Source organism: Alligator sinensis, unplaced genomic scaffold (assembly GCF_000455745.1).
Source record: "Alligator sinensis unplaced genomic scaffold, ASM45574v1 scaffold656_1, whole genome shotgun sequence".
Classification (NCBI taxonomy): Eukaryota; Metazoa; Chordata; order Crocodylia; family Alligatoridae; genus Alligator; species Alligator sinensis.
In genome coordinates, this window is record NW_005842333.1 from 1,182,664 (window position 1) to 1,200,158 (window position 17,495).

Genomic DNA, 17,495 nt, shown 5'->3' on the forward strand with positions numbered 1-17,495 from the left:
TACTGGGATCCAGGGTAGAACGCTCCCCATCCTGAGATGACCGGTTTAAAGGTGCGTGTCCCCTCTCATTGTCAGCCAGCCTGCAGGACTCAGTTTGCCAAGTCACTGAAAGCCCCGGTGAGCTCTCACACACCATGGTCCAGAAGAACTGATGGTTGCTTGCTACTAGATGCTCAAAGTCATTTGTATGACAGAATGAAAGATTTCCCCCATCCCTCCAAGCCATGATAACTGCTTTAGAACAGAGGTGGGCAATTATTTGGGCTGGCGGGCCACTTAGAGAGTTTTGGTGAGCTGTTGCAGACTGGGTTGGGGGGGGGGGGGGGGGGGGGGGGGGGGGGCAGGAGTGGGAAGTGGTGCTGCCCTGGGATCTGGCCCCATGCTATCACTGCCCAGCGATTCCCAAAGTCTCCTTGGAGACTGGCTTGGGACCCACACGGGCAGAGCATACTCGGCTGGGTGGATGGGATGGGGCTGCAGGAGGATGGGGAGTGGCATCCGGGAGTGGGCTGGGGCTGGGATCATGGGATGATGACAGCACAGGGCTGGGGCAGAGCCGCAATCTGCTCCCCGCATGCCCCTGGTGGGGGAACCGGTGCCTGTGGCAGGGACGTGCGGGCAGCAGATTGCAGCTCTACCCTGGGCCTCAACCCCATGCTGTCACTGCCCTGCAACCTTGATCCCAGCCCCACCTGCCTGTCCTGCTCCTAGATGCTGCTCCCTGACCGCCTGCATCTCCATCCCATTTTCTCAACTGAGTGTACCCTGCTTACACTTGTCCTGGGCTGGTCTCTGTGGAGACCCCACTTGCCCACTCCATCTGGCGCCCTCAGGCAGCAAGGTGCCTGGACAGCAGGGCCGGGCCCAGTGGCAGAGACTGGCCGTGGCACATGGAAGAAGCTGCTGCTGCAGGGGCTGCCGGGAAGGGAGACTGGCCACAGCCCTGCCCCTCCCCGCCATGTGCCTGGGGCAGCGGGACCGGCTACATGCAGCACAGCCAGGGCTACCCCCCACACCTGGGCCGGGAGGGGCTGAGGGACCCGCTGTGGGCTGGATAAAATCCCCTGGCAGGCTGGATCTAGCTCACGGGCCATATTTTGCCTACCCCTTCTTTAGAAAGGCTGTTGAAGTCCTTAATTTTCCCTCCTAATCTCTTTTACATGAACTTTCCAATCATCAAACACCTTCATTCAAGTCTCAGTTGCAACAGCCATAAGCTTCATTTAAGCATAGAAAGAGGAACATTTTCAAGACCAATGGTTTTGTAGCATAAAGCCAACTTTTCTAATTAGCACTATGGTGTGTATGTATGTGGGGGGAAACCCATTGTTTCCTATGGCCACAGCAAGTTTGGAAGAATAGACTAATGTCAGGAACAGCAGATAGTGCAACCTCCAAAACAAAGCAAAAGGCTATGCGCAATCCAGCAAATACAACATCTGGAGCCATTGCCTGCCAAAACAAACTCCAATCAGCTACTTCTTTGCGTGTGGAAAGCTTACTGTGCCATTGCACACTTGATCTGATCAAGAATTGAGAGCAAGAGTGATAGGGCAAGGGAGAGCCACTATAAAATAAAGCTGACAGTTGATAAGCGTCCTGCAGAACGTAATGGATAGATGGACGCAGCTTGGGGACTAAATGTCTTCATCTGACTTGTTACAAACTTTAGAGAGAAAGCAGGGGATGAACCTCTAAAGCTGATAATTCAGTGGAACTGCCCAGCTAACAGCAGCTTTGAAAACTGATTAAAAACACACCCGGAGCTCAGGAAACGTGCCCATTTCAAAATTAGTAAGAGAGTGGTGGTTTTGGTCCAAGACATTGTATCCTCTTCCACATTCTAATACAAGACGCTTTCACACTACCTAATATCCAGCCCCCAGATCATTTGTGAACAAATCTCCCAGCCCTGTAAATTGATCATGATCACAGTGTGTTTACATCTCATCTTTACGCAGCTACGGATGAAGGGAAATCATGCTCTCTCCAATTTTAGGCATTGAAAAGTGCTTTCTTCTTCCTATTCAGTTCCCTGTTTCACCTTGCCCCATTTTTAAATGTTATGGGGCCCAATCCTGCTCCAACTGAAAATAAAGATTCAGCGAGGGGTTTTCCCTTGGTTTTGCAGGAGTCAGATGGGGCCTTAATATAGTGGCACATACTGTCCAGGCATGGTTCTCCTTGGAGCCATAAAATGCTCATTTGCTCCAACTGCTCGGACTGGTTAAGGTGTCCAAACATTGACTGTTCATTTTGGTCTTAGCTGCAATTATGCATCTTCCTCAGACATGGCATCTGAGGAAATACTGAGCAGGATGACACTATGCATACTGTAGGGCCCACCTATAGATGCACCTAGTGGGAAAGGATTTGCGTTACTTAAATTTGCCTCATTCCAGCTGGGACCCTGACACAGCGTGTGCTCGTGAGACTCGGAGAACTGATTAGGAATGACCACACTGACGAGCCTGGTACTACTGTCTACGGTGCAGAGCCCCCCTTTTATTTCTGAATGGGTGTTTGGGGAGGGTTGTGGCTCTTTGGGAATTTGAGGGTATGGTAGATCTCATTTTGTAATGCCGTTTTTTGCCGCCGGATGGTTGTTCACAAGGGGGTATGTGCTCCTCCTGCGAGTCTAGCTGTTTATGAGCCTTGGATAGGGGTTTGGTTTGGTTTTGTTTTTTTTTACCTTTGAATAACTTTGATGCTGAACGACCAACATAAATGGTAGTTTTAGACTTTTAATTTCTTGCTAAAGATGGGTCTGAGTCTAAACCCCAGATCGGAACATCCCTGAACACGGAGGTGTTTAAAACCTACATCTGAGTTCTGTCATTAGTCCTTCTTTCATTTCCATAATCTCAGACAATGGTTCCCAAACTATCATGAATCCATGACCCAGAAAACTGGCCTGCAATAACCCGTATCCCACTCCCCTTTGGGTTGGTGGAGATGCTGGGTTCTGGGATGCATTTCTCTTCTCTCACCCTCCCATCCACATAATGCTCACTGCCATTTTAAAGATTCAGGGTCAGTTTTGCAGTGTCTAGTGGGCAATTCCTGTACTCCAGGGCTCAGGGCTGTGCAAGTATTTGGGGGGAGAAAGACAGGGTAATGATTGCATTGTGACGGGACTCGGTAATTAGAGAGGATGAGGAAGGATCAAGATGGTGGCAGGAAGCATAACTTTGTTTTTCCTTTGCCCTGGTTCTTCCTGGCTCTTATGACCATGGAAATATGGTAATTTTTTTTTCAACCTTATAGGATGAGCCCATGCAAGTGATCCCTTATGGTCTGTTAAAAAATGTTATAAGGTCTCATTAGCTGCACACAGGCAAGGGACATCTAATAAGATGTATATATCCTCAGGACCATCCTGTCACTCGGTCTGAATTCGATTGGTCTTTTAAAGAGTCGGTGCCCCAAGGTGTTTTTTCCTGGGTGTTTTGTAAGGAGCAGAATACCATGCTGTTGCTTCTGTCATAAATATTACTGGTGGCAACTACAAGAAGCAACATAGACTGTGCTGTTGTGTTTATAAACTGGATGTGGGTAACATGATTTGTTGCAATAAATAGGGGGGAAAGAAGAAATAAGGCAGCCTTTCTGAATCAGAGGTAGCTTTTGCTACAAGAGGAGAGGGAGAATGCGCCTCAGTTTAGCTGTCCACTCATCCATTAAAGCCCTGCTGATTTATTATCCCGCATGACAACTGAGCCCAGAATGCAGGGGGAAGTTCAATTCAAGTTTACAAAACTCTTTTTGTCATAAAACGCTGAACAAAGACATCAATCACTCTTTTAATTTACCCATGTCACTTTCCGAGAGGAAAACTGGCAGAACGCTCAGTTTCCTCTTTAACGTGGCTTGATGATGATTTCACCTAATTGGTTCAATGTTAAATAACCTAAAGGAATGCAATGCGTAATTAGATTTAGTGTTGTTTCCTCAAGATACCCATATGTTCTTCAGGTCATGCATCTCGCTAATGTGTTTATACATACAGTGTCTCCATTAGCTACTTTTTTTTGTTGTTATCAGATGATTTTCATGGAGATAAGTGTTAGATTAAACAAAACGGAAAATGCAGTTGAATGATTGTGCTTTATGATCTACAAAAGGTGACCCTGGGCTGCTTTGCTGTAACAACAACAGCCACAAGACAACTCTAATAGGATCATGCTTGTGTTAAAGCGCGATGGGCAACTAAGGGGAGGAAGAGCTCAGCACAGAGGAGAGGAAGGATAGAAAGACTTTTGATTAGAGAGGAATGCGGCTGTTACAAGATCAGGAGGGGGATGGCAGGATAAGAACGACCTAAACAGCGGGGAAAGGAAAGGGACTAGGAATAAAGAAAAATTCCAAGGAAGGGAATCACTTTAGATGAATTGTGCCCTGCTATTTTTGAGGATTAATTTTCTGTTATTTCCCACCCCCCCCTCCTCCACCACCACCACCACCATCTGGAACATACCTTCCTTTTTTTAGATCTTCCTTCTGCTTGTAAGGTCCTCGTGCACTGCTCCACGCATTCGGAGAAGCTCATGTTACTGTGGTCTGCGCTATAGTCCAGGTCAGCTAGTCTGGCCAAGGAAAGGATATAGTTACAGGCTATTCTCAAGATGGCCAGTTTGGACAACTTTTGGCCATAAGAATAGCAGGGAACCTAGAAAGGGCAACAAAGAAAAAAAAATAGGTTAGATAAATAAAATATCTGTGCTTGAAACATGACAAAATAGTTATAGGTTGTTTATTCAGTGATTTTTTTACATGCAGAGGAACTTGACTCATGCCATCAATTCTGTTTTTGAAGAGCGCTCTCCCACTGATCTCCATGGGGAGGTGACCAGCATGAGGTAGCTTCATTTCAACAGGCAAGGGGGGGGGCAAGAATACCGTATGATCAGTTATTTTGTGTCTGACCATTTTTGTTTGGAGGCAACAGCTTTGGAGCCAGGTTCTGCTATCTTCACTTACACTGAGTAACACTTGACTCCAGCAAATAGATTCAGGGCCTTCAACAAGAGACACTTCTTAGAGGGAGGAGCGCGTAAAGGCATCAGAACCTGGCTCCTGAAAAGTTGATAATGGTGACCAGTGCTTGCAACAGAAGCAAATGCTAAAGTACAGAACCATGGTAGAGCCGAACCTAGGGACAGCCGTTCTTAATCAGCTAGACCACACACCACTTCCCAGAAGAGATTTATTAGCAGAGGGCCATGGCAAGGTCTAGCTTGGATGCTAGTCCTTTCACAGAACCTACCCACAGATCTTCTCTAGGATAATATAAAGCTCATGGCAGTCAGGTCCCGTTTTAAAGTGAAGCCTCCCACTAAAGTGAAGGGTGCTACATGAGTATTGATAGGGTTGGCTGGGTTGGGGCCTCATGCACCAATTTGAAAATCGCCAGGGCTCTTGAAGTCACTAGTGTGAATCTCTGATTCTCTTGCATAGGGTCAATGGGAGCTTGAGCCACCTATCTGAAACCCACCCCTCTACCCTGGCCACTCAGATTGCCCGTCAGTCTGTTGGTCCAAGCTTTTACACTGCACCAATCGCTGGATCACTTGTGTGTCCATTTCATACCTGACTACCTACTAGTCCCCTTCCTCCTCCTCACTGGCGATGCCAAGTTGCCCATTGCAGAAGCTTCCTCTTTTCCACTTTTGCCATTCCCTTCCCCATCTTTCCACCCTGGTTGTCTTCATGTCTGAGAGCAGTGAACACAAAGAGTATGCAAACAATGCTGCAAGCCAAATTCACCTTTTGTGTGCCACTACTGGTCTGAATGGAAGGGATGAAGTAGCTTCTCTCTGATGTTGGCCAAACAGCTCAGCCAGAGTGTATATGATAGAAATCTATATGATGTGATATTGGGTACTCTCCTGTCCATAGCCCACACTTTCTCCCAAGTGCCTGTTTATCAGGGATCCTAATAACTCCCTTTTGTTCTTAATGCTTTTAGTGACATCACTGATGCTACCAAAAGCACTTCACTTCAGGCACCACCTTGGCCACAGCTGCCATAATTTTATGTTTTATGTTTTAAGTAGAAACCTGCAGAGGTGAAGAGGACAAAACTGGAAGGATGTGACAAGACCAGCTGAGAACTCAGATCAAACAGAAATCAGGCCTGAAGAACAAAGCACTATAGAGTTAAAAAAAAAAAAAAAAGGAAGGTTTCAATGAAATGTGGGAATGGTTTCAGAATTAGAGCAAGAAGAAAGTTAAATCAAGCGGAAGTAAGATAGACCATGAAATACTTGAGGCTGATGCACAGATGTCATCCAGTTACAGCACAAATGCTGGAGGAAACTGTCTTTTTCCTCCTCTGATTTCCTCCCATCTCTCTCTCTTTTTTTTCTGTTTCGTTAATTTTTTAAAGCAAATTATTGCATGGCACACTTGTTACAAATTCCAAGAAGGGTCCTAATATTAACCGTAGAGGAAATCTTCAGTTGAGATATTAAATGACCCTTTTTCTATACATTGTGACATGATATACATTGGGGCTAGCCTTGAGAAAAGAGTCTGTAGTCAAAAGAGAAGATGCATGTTCCAGAGCTTCAGAGGGGCTCGGATACCACGATGATAGGACCTGCCCAGCACCGTAGATAGAGAAGTTTTTCTCCGTGGCGACAGCATAAGAATAACTTGTTCTTAGGAGCACTCCCCACTTGGCTCAGCTCCTGCCATTTTCATGTTTCCTCTTGAATTGAAAATGGGAAATTGAGAAAGGCTCCAGCTTTAATGATTAACGGAGATAGGCCTGAGTCATTGTGTTCAGATCTGGATCCAAGCCTTTCCTGAACAAGACTAATTTGAACCAGTGTTTAGGTTTTAGTCCATCCCTAAGAGAAAGCTGGTGACAGAGTTCTGCACATGGTGTGGAGGAGGGCAGGGCTCTGTCTGGAACAAGCTGAGATATCAAGAAAGCTGCTGAGACCAGAAGATTTCAGGCCTGATGCTGTTCTCACTTATGCCAGCATAACACTCCTGGCAATGCTTGGTTGAGAAAAACTGGGTTTCTAGCAATTCTTTTAAATAAGATCTACCTTACTGCTGCCTACCTCTGGCCCATCGGATCCCATAAGTTAACTAGGGTCAGGCCTAGTTAGTGCTTGGATGGGGGATCCATGCAGATCTAAAATAAATATACTTGGCTCTTAAAAGTTGGAGCAAGAGAGAGGTCTATGTGTCTGTCAGTGGTGGCCTATTATAACGTGTCCCCTCCCAAACCATTTTTTTGCAGGCTGCTGGCATGGTCCCAAGGTTACATTTGGAAAGAGCTTGGTCAATAAATTGAGAAATTGCTGCTGTGTGCTAGAAAGAAAAGGAAATGGAAACTTCCCTGTATTTAGTTGTTGACAAGACTGGGGGTACCAGGCTGGAATCCTGATTTCAACCAAAGGTGGAGCTCCAGATTTAGTCAGGGAAGTTCATGGGAAGTTTTCCATTGACTTCATTGGATTAGGGTCCAGTCTCAGCCAGGTCTCTCTAGGGAGGAGGAAGCCTCATATTTCTCTCCAGTGACCTGCTGTCTTCCACTGAAGATAGACTTTTGGAGCCATGACTCCTCTTCATCGCTGGGGGGAAAGATGCTGTGATGTGAGAGCTCTGAGAGGAGTGGAGAAACTGGTGGGCATAGGATCCATTAATAACTTCCACAATGAACAGGATTTCTTCTTTGTCATGTCTCCGATCCAAGCTTTCTATACAGTCTGTTCCCAATATTCTGCACAGGCCACTGCTTCTGGTGTTGATGTTGTCAGATCTTGTGGGGTGCATTGTGATGCTACAGGGCATCTCAGGAAGTGATCCATGGTTTACTTCTCCTGACAAACACATTGGTTTGTTGCACAGAGGCCCCATTATAAAGTTGCATCTTCTGAGACCCACTCTCAATCTGTTCAGACTCCACCATGTATGCCATTTGTAGTTGGAGCTGGAGGCTAACTCCTCACTGGGGGTAATTCCTCACCAGCTCCATTCAACAGCTTGGTCACCAGTTTCTCCCATTCTTTTGCCAGAGGGTACTTCTGGCTGATTCTGGTGATGTGGTCAAAGGTATGGTAGAAGACGAAAAGCTATTTCTCGATGAGAGACAATGGTAAACTGGTTGATGTCCACATAGAGGGTGGCAATTATCTAACTCTTGTACCTGTTGGTCAATGTTGCCTTCTACGTTCCTCCTGATATAAGGGGAGCCCTGTGCTGAATAGTGCGTATAGGCAGGGAACGGGGGGGTGGGGGGGGGGTGGTTTAGGAAGCCTGTTATAATGCTGCATGCATCATTTAGGGCATTGTCAATAAGTTTACTGTGACTTGAGCATCCCCAGGTGGTGGAGGCATATTCAGCCACAGAGAAACACAGTGCTAAGGCAGTAGCGCGTAGGGTGGATGGATGTGCTCCCCACTTGGCATTTGTGAGATGATACAGGATGCTGTTTTGTGTATTGACCTTGGCTTTGGTATTTAATATGTGCTTTTTGTAACTAAGTGTGCGGTCCAGTGTTACCCCTAAGCAGACTGAGTGCTTCTGATGTTCAAGACTCTGGTCACCCCAGGTGACATCCAGGTGTTGTTCTGAATCTCGGTTTCTCAGATGGAAAGCACAGATTTGGGTTTTGTTAGGGTTGGGTGTGAGATAATTATTTAGGTAATAATCTGACATCTCAATCAGTGCCCTCTCCAGGATCTTCTCTGTGTCCTCAAAATTCTTCTGCTGTGTGGTAATGCAGAAATCGCCAGCGTAGCTGAAACGCTGACATTCGGCAGGAAGTGGCTGATCGTTAATGCAGATGTTGAATAAAAGTGGGGCAAGCACACTGCCTTGTGGTAAACCACTCTTCTGGGAGCACCATGTACTTTTCTGGCCATTTAGTTCCATGTAGAAGCACCTGTTCTCCAAGAGGCTATGGATGGTCTGGCTTAGAGTTAAGTCGTCAGTGATAAGGTACAGTTTGTGGATCATGATGCGGTGTTGGACAGTATCGTATGCAGCCGATAGGTCATCAAATGCTGCACCAGTGATCAACTTCTGTTGGAAATTATCTTCAATATGCTGTGTGAAGCTGAGTAGTTGGCCTGCATGGGACTGACCTGGTCTAAAACCCGCTTGGTCTCATGTATGTTTGGAATCTACCAAGGGTGAAATTAATTGCAGGATAAGATGTTCATAGTGTTTGTAGGTGATGCTGAGGAGGAAGACTGGCCTGTAACTTTTTGGTGATGAAAGGTCTTTCCCTGGCTTGGACAGAGCTATGACTCTTGCCTTCCTCCTTACCAATGGTATTTGTTTACTCATCATGCATGCATTGAATAGATCAAGGAGCCATTGCCTTGCAAAGACCCAATTCTGAAAAGGACAATAGACACATTCCTAATAACTGTCCAACTTCTCAGCTGATGGAGAACCTTGACTTTGAATGAATTATGCCCATTTATATCAGCTGAGGTTCTGGTCCAGCCTTTTTCTTCTGTTGTTAATAAGGACATGCTAATTCTGGTACAAATACCTAACAAACTCATCCACATAAACCCTATGAGCTGTGGTCCACTCTGTCTTTATGCTGCTGTGACTCAACAGCAACTTCACTGAAATCAGTAGAGTTACAACAGCATAAAACTGGTGTGAGTGGATGGACAATTGGGCCCTGAAATTCCCATCTCACTGTATGACCCACTGTAAATCTTCTGACTTGACTGGACTTGCCCCAGTTGTACATTGGTGTAGCTAAGAGAAGTGAAGACTGAGGGGGGATTTAATAGCAGCCTTCAACTCCCTGGAGGGTGGTTCCAAAGAGGATGGAGCTGGACTGGTCTCAGAGGTGATAGATGATAGAACAAGGAGCAATGGTCTCAAGTTGCAGCAAGGGAAGTTTAGGTTATATATTAAGAAAAACTTTCTAACTAGAAGGGTAGTAAAGCACTGGAACAGGTTACCCAAAGAAGTTATGGAATCTCTATCCTTGGAGGTTTTTAAGACCTTGGCTGGGATGATCTAGCTGGGGCTGGTCCTGCTTTGAGCAAGGGATTGGACTAGATGTGACCTCCTGAGGTCCCTTCCAGCCCTCATTTCCTGTGATTCTAAGGGCAGGATTTGTCCCCCAGAAGTGGAACTGAAAAGGTGCTGTGGCTTGCAGGCACTGAAATGTATGCGCTTGCAATAGGCTATAAAGCAAGACCTCCTGACAGCAGGCTGCTCTACAATGTGCCATAATAAGCTGTTGAATTCACCTATCTTCTAATTCATCTGGTTTATTTTTGTGCTGGGAGTTAAAGTATTTTAGAGCTCCACTGGGGAAATAGTTGGCTGGCTTTTCGATGAGTCTTTTTAGAACATGCCGTGTAACTTAACTGTCTCATTGTTTGTGCTGAGCAATACGCCAAAAAAATTTCCAGAAGGTTCATATAAATGTCCAGTGCTTGATAGTTCTGGCTTTATTACATCACTCCTTCCACCCTGAGATAAGTCAGACTGTTTGACAAGGGTTCAGGTACCTGTATAGGGGGACTGGCAGGTTAGGAAACAGGAGCAGGGACTGCTTTTCAGCCCGTGCCAATGGTTGGCTCTGGTGGTGTGAAATGGTCATTGGACCTGGTCCTAGAGGAAGCTTTCCTGCTGCCTCTTTCCATGTCATGTCATCTCCCCATGGCTTGGGAAGGGCAGCAGCATGTCTGTGGTGCTACTGGGAGGAGTGGAGAGACAAACAACACCCCTGACACTTCGAAGAACGTGTCCAAAATATCACGGCTTGTTTTTGAAAAGTGTTATTTAAAGGAATGTGTTATTTGGAAAGGGCTGAGAACGAGTCTATTCTGGTTTTGTCTGATTGCGTGTATGGGTGCCTGAGTGCGTGTGTGGGTAAATAAACAAGAGCGAGCACGAGCCAACAGGTCTCCACCGAGTTTTTTTGTCTGGCTTGTTTGTCAAAATTCTCTGGCCATGGATTAACTTTCTTTGCTTGGTATTTATTGTTGTTGCATCTGCCCCGAGTATGCAGAGTGCTCCTTAAATCCCAGATAATGACCATTTATTCATAGTACAGAATTGCTCGGGATCCTTGTTGGGGATCATGACCCCCACAGGTCTGAGAACGAACACAACTACTCAAGAGGTGAGCCTCAGCCCATGGGTACAATGACCACGCATGGCAAAAACAGAGCTTTCTCATATAGAGAAATGCTTTTTTTGCATGCTCAGGTGATTTACTGGTTCAAGATGTTAGGCCTTGCTATAAAGTATATGGGACTAGTCCTAACACACAACATCAAACCCTGACATTGACTTCAAGTATGGGACTAAGACTTAAGAGATATTGTTTCTTTTCCAATTGTGGAAGAAGACTGCTGTCATGTAAGGAGGCTCTACCAGGGCACTAATGTGTACACTAATAATACTAAATCTTGCACTTCCAAGGCAGCATTATCAGGACTAATTCTCTTTCATACTCTCAGGATGGACTTGACTCCAATACTCAGATCTTCCACCAACCTCAACAAGAAGCTGAACATCAGAGAAGGCAGCTTTAGGACTGAACATCACAGAAAGGTTTGTTGTTCTGTGTTTTACTATGATTTTGGGGTTTTGCCTCCAACCATGCTGAGCAAAGAGCACAACAGAGCGGTGATCATACAACACAATTCCGGTCTAGGGACATACGTGACCTGAGCATTAGGTCACTGTAACAACTGTGTTCCCTGGAACTATGGACTGGAATCCAGCAGGGCTGACTCGGCACTAAGATCACTGTTTGCAGTTAACCCTACAGGGAGTCTGTTGGTTAGGAACCTAAAGAAACCGCTTCTTTCAGCTCTGTGAGCACAGTGGTTGGGTCTCCAGCAAGTGGAATCAGCAGATCTCTCCTTCAGCCAATGGAGATGTGCATGTTTGCACCAGCTGAGGATTTGTCTCATGTGATCTCATGATGTGGGTGAAGCAACTGGGTGGCCTGTTTGCTTTATCATAATGTTGTGGCTATTGGGGACAGATGTACTCAGCTTCCACTGTTGTAGTTGTAGCAAAAGAATTGCATAGACTCAAAAGAGAGGCTCATGCTGCCAGGACCACACTGAAGCAGTGCTTTGGCAAGACCTAGGTTGAAACCACCCTCAAGAGTGGAACTGGGGTGTGCGCAGAAGGGAACTCCTTTTTCTCCTGGTCTTCTAAGAACTACAGGCCAAATTCAGGTCAGGGGTAAGTGGATAAGCTTCAGTGAAGCTTAACACTGTTTACACCAGAGCTAGACTTGGTCCCAACGTCTAAGTGCTCCTAGAGGCTTGTCCTGTTTCTGCTACCATCTTTGCTGCTGCTCTGTCCTGGGTCAGTGAGCGTCTGCAAACAGAGTACCTCCAGGAAAAGAGCTTCTCAGGCAGTGTTGACTTCAAGGAGAAAACCAACCCTCTTCTTGAGCAGCTCAGAGCTCTCCCACCTCCCCTATGCCTTCCCCTGTGCATAAGCATGGCTGCCTGAGCTATGCTGGGGACCGAATTTAACTGGGAAGTGGGGTGAGATCGAACTCGGCTGGGAAGCAAAGCCCATGCGGGATGTGAATAGAGGTGCTGAGCATCACAGTAGCCATGGTTAGACTCTCAGGCACTCATGCACTGCATCACCTTGATGTTAGGTGCTGATGAGGGTAATTTGAGAGCCAACCTGGGGCCAGGCAGGGACTTGGAAGATGGATTCAACTCCCACTGAAATCAATAGGAGTCTTTTCTCTGATTTTGGTGGAAGTGATCAGGTCTAAGGAGAGCGGAAAGGTCAGTTACAGAATCTACAGCTGGAAGAGGAAGTATGAATTGTCAGGAACAGCATTGTATAGCAGGCTACAAAGTCACCTCTATAGCAAGCAGCAACAACTACCCCCACGTGGACAACAAGAACTGAACCTTATTCAGTGTTTTGGGGAAGTTTGTCCTCTCCTCCATTGTCTTCCTTACTTTCCTCTCCCTTGTTCTGTTGCTGGCTTTTGATTCTGATTTCAAGGGGCCTTGTCATCTCCTGTGGCCATAAATACCATGTGCACCCAGGGCACTATAAATATCAGTAGTGTCACTCACTACTGGTTTAAACCTCCAAGGAACCCAGATTCATGCTGTGTTCAGTGACAGTATATAAGGGAAATGCTACAACTTTGGGATCCTTTGGAGGATATGGCCTAAATTCAGGGTTTCCTCCCCCATTTCAGCTGTCACTGAAGTCATTGGGAGTCCCTTCATTGACAGCAACAGGGCTGGAATAAACCTTTGTGATCTGCTTCAACTCCAAAGGAAGTCAACAGGAGGCTTTTCATTGACTACACTATTCCACTCATTAATCTTCTCCCCGTTACACACACTGTTGGTGGCCATCAGTGGGCTGAAGAGCTCAGCACTATGGATGTCAGGTCTTTTTTTACACTGGCTCAGCTACTATAAAGTAGCAACCAAAGGGAAGTAACAGATGCCTGTAGCTGTCGGTGAAGGAATGCTAAAAGGGGGGGAAATTCAGCTCTATTAGCAAAGAAAAAAGCCAGGAATACCCCGACTAAAATATCCCCAGAACACACATCAGCACGGACAGAAGTCCTGCCAATTGCAGAAGAGAAAGAGGTGCAGAAATGTTGTGGGTAAGCTTAGAAAAATGCTGATATAGTTATAGCTCTAATCTAGCCAGAGTGATTCAAAAGATTAGTGAGGACATGGTGTCATGGGCTTTGGCCTATGCTAACATCCAGAGCTCAAGGGACCCTGGGTATGCACACCTGTTGTTAGGATGCAGCCCATGTTGTTCTGTCTTGATGGGCTTTGTACCTCAGCGTAGGTAAATTAAAGCCAACCCACATATGCCTACACCTTCATGCTGTCTTACAGACATGCCCTTGCCCTCCTTAACACATAGACTGGCAGCTCCTGAGTTTGGTGAAGACACAAGTGAGTGCCCAGGCACATCTTTTGACTTAAGAGTCCTCTTGCTGCAAACCTGAATGTACAACTAGACAAGGAGACCTGGTTACACTTTTGCTGGTCCCTGATCTAGGTTTACTCTGCTGAGGGGCCTGGCCTCATAACTGGAGTGGCTGAAAAGGTGTTCATGGTGCTGAATTCACACTGATGCCAACCTTCAATCTCTTTTCGCTATAGCTTGACCTTGCTGTGACATTGGCCTAAATCAGGAGTAACATCAGTGATCAGCTACTGGAGTTTCACTAGCATGATCATAGAATAGTACAGAGCTTCATTACCATAGAGAAGTAAGGTTGGAAGGGGAAGCGCTTGGTTTTTGTAAACAAAGTAGTTGTGTAGAGTCTGGGCTTGCTAAAGGCAAGAATAGAAATTGCAGAGAATAAGGTTGGAAGGGACCTTGAGGAGTCATCTAATTCACGCTCTGCCTCAAGCTAGGATCAGCTCTTCCTAAACCAATCCTGACAGATGTTTGCCTACTCTTCCTAATAGTGACCAGGAGGAATCCCAGGGAGGGTAAAAGAGGTGATGGAAAAAGGCAAGTCATGACATTCAATGGTCCTAAAGGAAGAGGCTAACATACCATGGAGATGTGTAGCAAGAGGACCCGGACAGAACAGAATAACGTTGGCAACTCCAGCAGGGTGGAGAGCTGCCCCCAAAAAATCAGTGAATCTCCAGGGAGGAAGGGAGCCATGTCTATGAGATGTGCTTAAAATTCAGAGGCCTGTAGTCCCTGGCCTCTCCCAGGGTTTTAATTCTGCCATCTGTGAGAATAGGTAGCAGCAGAGATAAAAACTAGCAAAAGCGCTTGTACTATTTTAATGTGTTTTAGAGCATGCAGGGCCCTTTCCCATTGTCCCAGCATAAAGCAGGGTAAACCCTGCTAATCTTAATGTTCTTTTGTATCATTGGGAAGATACTACTTTGAAGAAGGATCCAGAGGTATCAGGGAAAAGCTTTTCTGGCAGCAAGGAACAGAAGTCACCCTTGCTCATCTCTGGGGGCAAGCGACTGCTCTCAGCTCGTTGCCATCTGACAACATCATCTTCACAGTGGCTATGCACTGTTCTGCTCTCAAGTGAGAGAGAAGACCCAGGCAGCATAGCAATAACTGAGTGCCTCTCGCCTTTTCAAAAGGCCGATTGCTTTCCAGCTCGTACAGCTGTCCTTCTTGCTCTCATCCCAGAGGAGCGCACTGAATAGGCAGGCGGAGCGGGGATGGCTAAGTACTCAGCGACATGGCTGGATTACTCTCGCCTTCTGTGAAACAACTGCGGTTGGTTCTTCCGGCACCAAGAATAAAAAGCCTCACTGCCATCTGGAGAGCTAGCAAACAAGCTGGAACACGTGTGCCATATGTGCACAGCTGTGCTGTGTATGTGTGGTGCTGCTGTACCATCTGCCCAGCATGCCACATGCCAGTTGCTTGACTTGGGGTGGGCTGGGAAGGGAAACTTGAGGGGGATGGAAAGAGAGAACTTATGGCAGTGAAGAAGCATCTCACCTGTCAGGATTGGGTGTCACGTCACCCATACATGCAAGCCCAGCCCTGCAGCCCCTGCTGATGTGAGCAGCTTCCCTAAGGAACACCTGCAGGATCTGGCTTTGGGGACCCGGTAGATTAATTCAGAGCCCACATGAACTGCAGCCTGTTTAAATCCTTTCCTTGACTAGCACAGTCCGAACGTGTGGCACTTGCTATGTTTTTCCACGCATCCCCTCGAGTTTGCGGTACGTGACACCTCTGCTTTGCTTGCAGAGTGCCTGTTCTCTTCCCAAAGAAGGAGCGTGGAGCTGGGATACAACGGTGACGCTCTCCTGCACTTCATGCTGGCCAGTCTATGTGGAGGTATCGGTTTCAATGCTTCAGGGAAAGACTCCCAGCTGCTTGAGAGACCACTATGTGATGACAAGGGAGGAATGGAGGAATAACTTCAGAGCAACAAGTGACTGAGGCCTGCGCGTAACCTTCTGCTGTCTGGGGAATGGGCCACTACAGCGTGCCATAAGATTTTTTTTAATGCTACCCAGGGACACTAAAAGAATTTGTTTCATGAAGTAAATTGTTTGAATGAGACTTTCTTTTCATCTCAGAAAGTGAATCTCTGTATAATCCCTATTTTAGGCTCTTTCCCAGACTACAGGAAATGCTGCCTGCCTTGGGATTCCTGTGTGCCCAACTCATGGGACAACATGAAGCCTGCCCATCCCATGCAGACAGCAGAACAGCCCCTCACATACAGGGAAGGTCCTGATGTCCGTCAGACTGCGCACAGGTGCTGGACGGCTGTATCCTGAGCTCTTCTAATCTGGCTTTCCTGCATGAGCTACAGCATGCCACAGAAAGAAAGCGACTGTGACAATTTTCTTAATTAGTGGGGGCCAACCTTTCTGGCAGGCGTGCCATGAATTAACCCTATACCCTTCCCCAATGCTGCTCTGATTGGCTGCTTTCTGCTCTCTGCCTGATCTGCTGCTCTGTTTTTGGCTCCCTCCTCAATTTGCCACATGCGGCACACAGAGGCTGCCTGTACTACCTGTGGCATACATGCAGTGGGTTGGCCATCCCAATCTACAGGATTCTTGGAAGGCATTGCCTTTTCACTACCAGTGAAAGCCAGTGATCTGCACTTGTAATGTTGTAACATTGATTGTCAGCTACTCTGTCTAAGGCACATATAGCACCAGGTCACTATTAGCAGTTAACAAAATAAATCCAAATGTCACCCAATGACAGTCCAGGAACTTACCCCTCGCTGATCAAATTGCCAAGAAAGGGTGTATGTGCAAAGGGATTTCAGGGAAAGCAAATGTTTTCTGGAGAATGAAGTCCTTTTCTCCATGGAACTGATACAGCACAGGCAGCAGCCCTGCCAGCGTGCTTCAGCCCTGGCCTCGGGGATGAGTTTTCTGGGAAAGATAATGCATCGGTTTGCTGTCTGTGCTCACTTGATCCTTGGGCTCCCAGCCGAGTCCAGGTCTGGAATAATTTATGGAGACAGGGCCAAGCTCGTGGGTTCAAGGCTTTTCATGAGATGCCCAGTTCCCCAAGAGCAGGGCCTCCCTTTGCTGTTGAGTGGCTCATGTCTGAGGTCAGCCTGGACTGAACCTGAATCCGAGGTGGGAACTTAGTGCCACTTGCCATTGCTGTGCTTGTGACGGGCCACTGAGAACGGGGCTGAGACAAAACCATGCGTTTCACACCGTTTGCTAAACAGCCATAGAACAGCACCGGTTTGGGGAAAACAAAAAACTGTATCAAGTGTCTAGTTCACATGTACAAACACCTTTGGTTTTCAAGTCAAGACCTGTTGCTAGCCATGGGCATACACTGCATCTAGGACAATGGGATTTCTATCATGTATCAAACCTCATGCTACCAAAATACAACAACTATATAATCTAGAGGTATCCTGGTAACTCTACGTTAAAACACAGCCCTATTGCAAGCCAGCTCTTGCTCCACTGAGATCAACTGGTCCATGTTGCATTTATTTTATACCTGGTAGGAATGGACCCTGTGTTCACAAGAGTGGATAAAA

The 17,495-nt window shown here is 46.6% G+C and overlaps 2 long non-coding RNA genes across 2 annotated transcripts in view; one reads left to right on the top strand and one right to left on the bottom strand.

Annotated features, from left to right (window-relative positions):
- LOC106722467 overlaps positions 1-4,665 on the bottom strand; it is a 16,024-nt gene extending 11,359 nt beyond the window's left edge. The window contains exon 1 of the long non-coding RNA XR_001358439.2: positions 4,478-4,665. This is a non-coding gene — a long non-coding RNA (uncharacterized LOC106722467). The remainder of the gene's footprint in view (positions 1-4,477) is intronic.
- The window catches only part of LOC102372570, a 50,151-nt gene extending 33,475 nt beyond the window's left edge, over positions 1-16,676 (top strand). The window contains exons 2-3 of the long non-coding RNA XR_324445.3: positions 11,464-11,557; positions 15,713-16,676. This is a non-coding gene — a long non-coding RNA (uncharacterized LOC102372570). The remainder of the gene's footprint in view (positions 1-11,463; positions 11,558-15,712) is intronic.
- The last annotated feature ends 819 nt before the right edge of the window (positions 16,677-17,495 follow it).